General features: G+C 31.4%; 1 protein-coding gene across 2 annotated transcripts in view; it reads left to right on the top strand.

Annotated features, from left to right (window-relative positions):
* The window catches only part of LOC122271711 (protein FAM117B), a 98,453-nt gene that overhangs the window by 33,951 nt on the left and 56,012 nt on the right, over positions 1–8,490 (top strand). The window lies entirely within an intron of this gene.

Genomic DNA, 8,490 nt, shown 5'->3' with positions numbered 1-8,490 from the left:
TATATATATATATAAAAATTATGCTAAGTTAGCACCTTACCTTTTCTAAAAAAAAATGATAAATGTATGCACCAATGAATGCATTAAATATATTACTTACATGAGATTGTTTAACTGTAACCCCGAATCTTCTTTTTAATTACTTATTTTAGTTTTAATTTGACATCCCCTTAAGCAAGTTACTAAAAACAAAAATAGTTGTTTTTCGAAGAAAAATAATTGATTTTCCTAGCGTTAAATGTGGAAAAATGAGTAATTGTAGTGTCTTTCTTTGTTTATCGCATTGTGAAGTCGTTAGCACCTAAATAATAATTATAAAAACCCGCATTGTTTGACTAATGTTTCTAAGATGGGTAACTATTAAATGTTATTCTTGTTCTGATTGTTAGGTTTGTGTACCACCATAACATCGTAATAATTTATCACTAGTAATAGAAAACCTTCATGGAATATTTGTTGGAAGGTTTGCATAGATTTTCGAATACTTCCTTTAACTAACTTGCTGTTTAGCAAATTGGCAAAATTAGGAGAATGTTTCTCCCCATTATACTGTTTCCATACATAAGAACGTAAAAAAACCGGTTTTGCTATGCGGAGAAGCAGGTTAAAATATGACTTTTTACGTGCAGAACAGTCAGTGGGATAGTAGTTCTATTTAAGAAGTAATTAATTAACTTTTAATAAGTCTACTGATCTTTTTATCTGATCCTTTTTTGTTAACCAAATTTTTAAAGATGTTTCATTTAAACTTGGAGACGACCTTATTTTAAATCCAAAATTATGTCAAAAAAGTTGATAAGTAAAATTAAGACAGCATATTTATGTCTATTTTTACTCTTTTCGTGTTAATCCTTGACTTAGCCTTTCATTCATCTCTGCATATCTGAATGTCGCGGAAGATATCCTTATCGTGTCCGGCAAAGTAATGGTAGTTTTTTTTTTTAAATCACTTTTCCTATTTCAATCTGTCGGAAGAAATTGCTCTGCTCTATCTCAACGAAGGACATAGAATAACTCATTGTTTTTTTATTTATTTTATTCCACCGTGACCTTTGTCAGTGAGAAATATTCTATCTCTTCTGCTCTCATTATCTCTATTTTCAGAGAAAATTTTTTTTCTTCTTTAAAATGCGTTGATAAATAATTGATAGAAATAAAATCAACTGGAGCTCGTATGTAATAGATGCAAAAGCTGATATCCCAGGTGTCGCTAGTTGTACATGGCGTAAAACTGAACAAGTAGCTCGCCTGCGAGCTTTTTATTCTAGACACAGCATAAAAAGGTATGGGTTCAACTCGAAAAGCGTGTTTAAGTAAATGACCATACACTGTAAAAAAGGATACTCAAATATCACGAAACTTTCTTCATTTTTAACGAAATCTTTACCTGGTATATGTTCCGAGCAAAAATTCCGTCAAAGTGACGAAATAATTATCGTCACTTCGAGGAAACGAATTTCGTTGTCCTGAAATCCAACTTTCTCCAGGTCATATTTCTTATTGTCCTTCTCTCTCTACAGTGGCTACACTCAACAACATAGACCCAAACCCCACAGATTATCAACTGCTCTATTCGTCAAGGGTCTCTGACATTGCCAGGACTGCTTTGGACGCCTTCGGTGGCTATTTGATTTCACTGTACTACTTGAGTAAGACAACAACAATGAACGAATTTCGTCAAAATTAAACGATTTTGTCACTACCCCCCCCNCACCCCCCCCCCCCCCGAAAAAAAGACGTAGTGCTTAATGTATCTAACTATCTAACTTTACCGATAATCCTTTTATCGTGGGCACCACATAGGTGGCACAACGCTGCAATGACAGATAGAACAAAGAGGTAGATTACATTCTTGGCAACCATACAGATGGTCGGGTCAATTTGTCACTTTATTTTCGATTGTTTAGTCTTTATTCTAGTTACGTCATTCTGGTTAACAATCTCCCACAATGCACTACGAGTTGAGGAAACGTTTTCGTCATAGATTTGAGATTTCTCGTTTCGTCACAACGCGATTTCGTGACGAAATGATTCTCAAAATTGTCAAGACTAAGAGATTTTAACCAATGATCCGTCTACCGCTGAGTATATATTACGTCAGCACTGTGGTCATTGCCAGCCGGGATGCGGAATTCGTAACGACCAGCCATCGCTGGGGATTCGTACCCGCGAAGGCGAGCACTCTATCCTCTGAGCCACCACGACTCTTACTTATACATTGTAATAAATATTATAATTCAGACTATTATATAACTAAGGAGCCGTGAGAAAATTTTAGATTTTATTAGGGTGCTTCAACTTGAAAAAATTTGGGACATCGTGTGTAATTCTTTTCAAATTGTTATTACTAATAATAACCAGTTTTTTTATTCTTATTTTGTTTTTCAGGGTTTATCTTCGTCGTAGTGTCCTCAAAACTAACCTTATCGGAGCTTAAATTTTCTGGGGTATTATGTTTAATGATTTATTTATATTTAGATGTTGTCCAAGAAAACTGTATAATGTAGCTTATGAGAATCGAGTTCATCTCACTTAATTTTTTACATATTAAATTAACTTTGTATAAATTTTATATTTGTGTTGCAAGAATTTTTTGTAACATTTTTTAAGGAAATATGTTTTTGTTATTATTACCAGGGGTCGTTAGTTCGATCCTGGAATCTGTACAACTGACGTGCATACGCAGCAAGGTGCACGTTAAATCTGCGGTAGTTGAAAGTTTTTCTCGCTGGTTGTGGTATGGAAGTTTGATGATTGGCGCATCAGCTCAGTCGTGGTCCACGTCGTCTGACCCTGGTCAAAATTATGGCTTTAATCATACGGCTTTTTCAGTTGCTTCACCTTGGAGACAAGGGCACTTTATAAGACTTAGATATCCTCAAAAAATAAAATGAAAAAATAATAATCCTGTGTAAGCAATAGGACAAAATATCAATTGGTGAGAGTGGGCTCCTAACGGAAAAATTTTGTGATGCGTGGTAATGTTTTCTTTATTATTTGTCAGCTTGATTGTGATATTTTGGTAAGTTTCGTGTGTTTGTGTTGGGTTCTGAAGTTGTTAATTTATATTCTGATCTCTTGGTAAAAATGATATTTTTGAAAACCATAATTGTGATAATATTTACAATTTTGTATGTGATATTTACTGAATAACGTGAAAATTTTAAGTGTTAATTTTCTTCTCCTTTTTTTCAGGTAAGAACTCAGCGTTTTATTTCACCTAAAAAGAAGAAAATAAAGCAGTTCTAGAAAGTAATGTTAAAATTGTTTAAACTTTTATGCAATTGATTTAATGTTGAGAATGATGAAACTACGATAAAATACAGGGCAATGCTATCTGTGTCCCATAAATACCAAAGGAGTTTCATCTTTTAAATGTTCCTAGAGGCATTTTTTCCCTCTTTTTTTATTTCCTTTCTTTTTTTGTTATAATTGTTGAATTGCGTGATTTTTGTGTGACTCAGAGATTGCGTATTTTTTTTCTGTTTGAGAATATTTCAAATCCAGTAATTTGTTTCCATCGTAGTCCATGGGAAAAACAAACTACGTGTTCAATTATTTAAAAAAAAATTTTTTTTTGGAGATATTTAGGGATTTAATTTGTTTTTAAATAATTTTTAGCAAGTGTTTTGTAAGTTTCGCATTATTAAGGTTCTTAAAGGCCTAATTTGACTTTATAGATCAGAATTTTATTACGATTCCCCCCCCCCCTTCTAAACAAATATTTGCTGATCATCCTTTTTAAAAAGATTGACATGCAATTCTATAAAACATTAAAAAAGAAAACTATAAGAAGGATGAAACAACAAACTAATACTAATATAAATCATCTTAAAATTTATTGTGAAGAGAAAATTAGGAAAAAATATTTATTATAAGACAGACAGCATTAAATTATGATACTCCCTTTTTCGTTGCTATAAATATGTAAAATATTTTTTGAATGGAATTAAACTAATAATTAGATGACCAGTTTTAATATTTTTGCATAGTTATGATTGTTTTTCGGCTTTTAATACTTTTTTCCCCCGTAATTCAAACACAGTTGAAGATTATGCGAAATAACATTTCATTGAATTTGGGAGCTTACAATTACTTTTAACTGCACGGTAATTTTAACGGCACAACTTTTTCCCATTAAAACAAACATCCTTCAAATACTTAAATTAAGAAAAAAAAATTATCTGTTGACTTTCACACATTTTTAAACTCAAATTCTTTTGTAAAATCTTCCTTTGTATTTATTTTACTAAAATATGATTATAAGCAATAATTCATCGCTTAAATTTTAATATAATACATAGATCGTTTTGAATTATTGTGAATTTTCTTATATACAGTTTACTTTGGGTATCTCAAAGTTGAAGGGATGCTAAAAAATTTTTGAGATAGCGAGTTTTCTAGATAACAAGTTCAGAACGAAATATGTTCTAAAAAGTAGAAAAATATATTCTGAAATATTATATTCTAGAAAGTAGAAACTATTATTCTAAAAAGTATTCGTGAAACATAAGAATAACTACTATTAAGTACGTAAGTAATGATAGTTGACTATAAGTCTAAATACAACAATAATAATTTTATTTTTAAAAGTAAGGCAAAAATAATGATCCATTAAATAGAAAAGAATTGGTTTACAATAAACTTACTTTTTGATTTTTCCAAAAAAATTCAAAATTCAGCATAACACAAGGTTTTGAGAGGAAACTCTTTGACATAGGAATTCAAATTAACATTAGGTGGATATATAATGCCAAAGGGAAAATATTTATTTTGACGCAACAAGGTTTTCGAGAGTGTACTGTATTTATATTTTAGGTTGTGTCTATTTTATCTGTTATATAGCTGGTTAAAATTTTATTTAGTTATAACCAGGGTTGGGTTTTTGCCGTCAAAAACTGGTTTCTGACATGACGGTGGAAAAAACCGCGTTTTTACCGGTAAAAACCGTCAAAAACCTACTGTTTTCTTTAATTTATGGCATATAGCGGACAATATATTATTTTCACTTAATTGCCTTTATAAATAAATGTGATTTTGCAACTATATACATGTATTCTTATAGAAGGGGATATACATTCATACAGAAATATTGTAATATACTTATTGAAAATAATGATACTTAACTTTTATTATTATAGCTTGATTTGCAAAGGATTCAAAATTTTGCACTTCTTAATTGTTAGAAATAAACAAACAAAAAAAAACTTGGAACTATTAATAAATTCAAGATCTTAAAAAGAAGAATTTAAAATTTGGCATTTCTTAAATATTAGAAATAAGCTAAACAAAACTTTCAGAACTTGTAACTACTAACAAACTCTAAGTCAGGAATGACTTGACATTCTTCAGTTACGTAATATGCCAAACAAAATGATGCTTGGAAATGTTGAAAATTTTGCAGAGTATCCTAATATTTTACTTCAAATAGTATAATTTGATATAATCATGTTGGGAAAGTGCAAAAATCTGTTCTTAAATATCTTTTAACAACTTTTTTTCGAATTTTATTGCCCAAAAATGAATTAATTTTAAATCATAAGCAGTTAAACTCAAATTAAAATACAGTTTTATCAAAACTATGGGTTTTTGACAGAGGGCTTTTTGACATGACGGTAAAAACCATGGTATAAACCGGTAAAAACCGTTTTGTGTCAAAAACTTGCCAACCCTGGTTACAACATGCGCTATAAAATTCCAACCTATTGCATTGCTTGCAATAATAAATCTATAACATTAAGGTATCTGCTTTGCTTGCCCATCATTCCCTCTTGCAAGCTTGAATTTTGTTATCATTATGTTCTTATTCATATTTTACATCCGTTTTCGAATAATTTATGAATTTCTCCTTGATTTTTATCAATTTTGTGCGACCCGACTTCCCAGAATGTATCAAATAATGTTCATTTCCTGAGCGCGCTCTTTCTAATGAACAGCTATCGCAAAACGGGTGACCGCAGGGGAAAGTCGCGGTAAAAGGTCATAAAAATCTAATCTGTAGTGTCTTCAAGAACTTCTGTTTCGTAACTGATTTGATTGTGTCGTTTGTTAAAAGAGAGGAGCGACCGGTTTCTACGTAAACACCAACAAATGTTCGTGCTCCCATCATTTCTTAAATAATTATTGACTTGCAGAATTATTATTGCAATGTCCTAGAGACTGAATGCTTGAAAGGACGTTCACATCGATTCGTTAGGCATTAGTATGAACAGATGTATAGACACTAAGACCGAAAGTTTCTTTCTTTTCTTTCTTGTTCATCAAGAGGAATTTTCGCATTAAACCAGTCTGTGTAATTGGGCTGTTTTAAATTACATAAAATATATGAAATTATACTAATTATTTCATTCATATTAGGGGTTTATATAATTATATGAACACTGTAATATAATATGAGAATTTTTTTGAGTATCTTTGTAAAATTAGATTAAAATAGGAATTAAAAATTGACATAAAATCTAACATGAAATTATGTTAGGTTGGTAATCTATCTACCATGTGGTAAAAGAAACGAGAAATTAACGAAGAAAATTATGAGAATAATAAATTTAATATATTTATAAGATTTTTGGCTCGATGTTTTATTTCGCATTTTTTGCTTAATATGTTCTATTTTCGTTTCAAATTTTTTTGGTGCTCCTCACACTATTGTATTGATATATTTTGCTTTGGCTATATTAATACAATATTAGAATGCACTCCTTTTTACTGATATAATTGTGTGAACTGATGACAAGATTATATCTTTTCTTTATTTTGTTTTTCGGCTTTATAATTTTTTTCAATTTTTTAAATATTTTTTAAAAATTTTTGTTTATAATTTTTCTCCTCTGTAGAGAATTTATATATTTTCCCCATGTTTTCTTTGTATTTTTAACCTATATATACACACACAGTGGAAACCCGATGTTACGTTTTACGTCCTGCTAGCGTTAGAAAACGCATGAATCGAGATAACGTAAAATCGGGGTAAAAAAATATATGTATATTTTCAAAAATTTACAAGATGAATTATTAGAAATTTTTTTTTTATCTTTTAGATTTTTTTTTGGTTTTTAGATGCAATTATAAGAGTATCCCTCTCAATACTTACTACTGTGTCTCAAATTTGCTTTATGGTTTACATCTGCAAATGTTTCAGAGTTTTCAAGTTTTCGAACTCTTGATCAGTTGTGGGTATATCCTTCGATAATTTTTTCTCATCTTCATCGTTTTCATAATTATCATCAGGCATTAAATCAGATATTAAAGGAATTGAAAAGAAATGGGATGTAGGTTGCGTCATCAACTTCGGAAGATCTTCAGACATATAAATTTGTTAGTAACATCTGTTGATTTTTTTTAGACTCTCTTGGAATTAAAAGTTGTGAGGAGAACTTTGGACTACTTTTGTCCTTAAAAAAGAATATTGTGCTACAGTGGGTTCCTTCTCACTGTAATATCCATGGAAACTAGATGGCAGATCTTCTAGCTAAAAAAGGAACTGGTATTTTACAGAGCCCCCAGAGAGAAATTCCGTACTCTTCCATAAATAGAATAATTAAAAACACGATAATTAAGAGTCGTGAAAATATTTTAAATGAACAAATTGGTGGCAAGGTGTGGAGGGAGACTGAATAAGATCCCTGATCACCCGAGACGCAATGCGGTTGCTGCCTTTAGGTTGGAAACCGGACAAGACTGCCTTGCTACTTACCTTCACATAGACTTAATATCTTTCCCGATTCAAACTGTGTCTTGTGCGGGAGGACTTCCCAGTGAATGCTGAGTATCAGGGAGTCTGCCCCACAGTTATTGGCAACATCTATGACTGATACTGGAATACTGGGAGTCAGTTGCAAGCACTGCTAACTGACTGATTTTCTATTTATATTTCTATTGCTGATATTCTATTTAATGTTTCTTTGTTCTAATTGTTTTGGTATTTCGAATGTTTTTAAATTTTTGTTTAGTTTGTTGTCATTCCTTATGAGTCTGTGCGGATTGTTTTTACACTTCAGTGAATGATATATATATATAAAGAGCTACGAGAAATTTAAAAAAAAGTAATAATTTTGTTCCGGAGGGCCGATGATCCCGTTGGATACCGAGATGCTTTATTAAATCCATTTGTGATGAATTTTAGTCGACACTGTCCTACACTGTAGAAATCAAATTCAGAGCTTCCAGAACATTTATTTTTACTAGAAGCATCTTGCAAGTCACCGGAATAAAGGAAAAGAAATGATTACCTAATCAGTTGTTTAGTGAAACATTTTTTTAAATGATTGAAAGATTCAAAGGTTGAATTTTGCTGGAAAAAAAATCCACTCTTGAATTTTACAATTTAAGCTCCCATATTTCTTTTAGCCACACTTTGTGTGCTTTGCCCATCCCACCACACTTCTGATTTCGACTCGAGGGGGAAATATTACATGGGGTGGGCCACATTCACACAGCAGAAGACAAGACAAAAACATCCGTGCTCGGAGCGGAACTCGAACCCGCAGA

Source organism: Parasteatoda tepidariorum, chromosome 2 (genome assembly GCF_043381705.1).
Source record: "Parasteatoda tepidariorum isolate YZ-2023 chromosome 2, CAS_Ptep_4.0, whole genome shotgun sequence".
Classification (NCBI taxonomy): domain Eukaryota; kingdom Metazoa; phylum Arthropoda; class Arachnida; order Araneae; family Theridiidae; genus Parasteatoda; species Parasteatoda tepidariorum.
The sequence above is the reverse complement of the archived record's forward strand: the minus strand, read 5'-3'. Positions and strand labels throughout refer to the sequence as shown.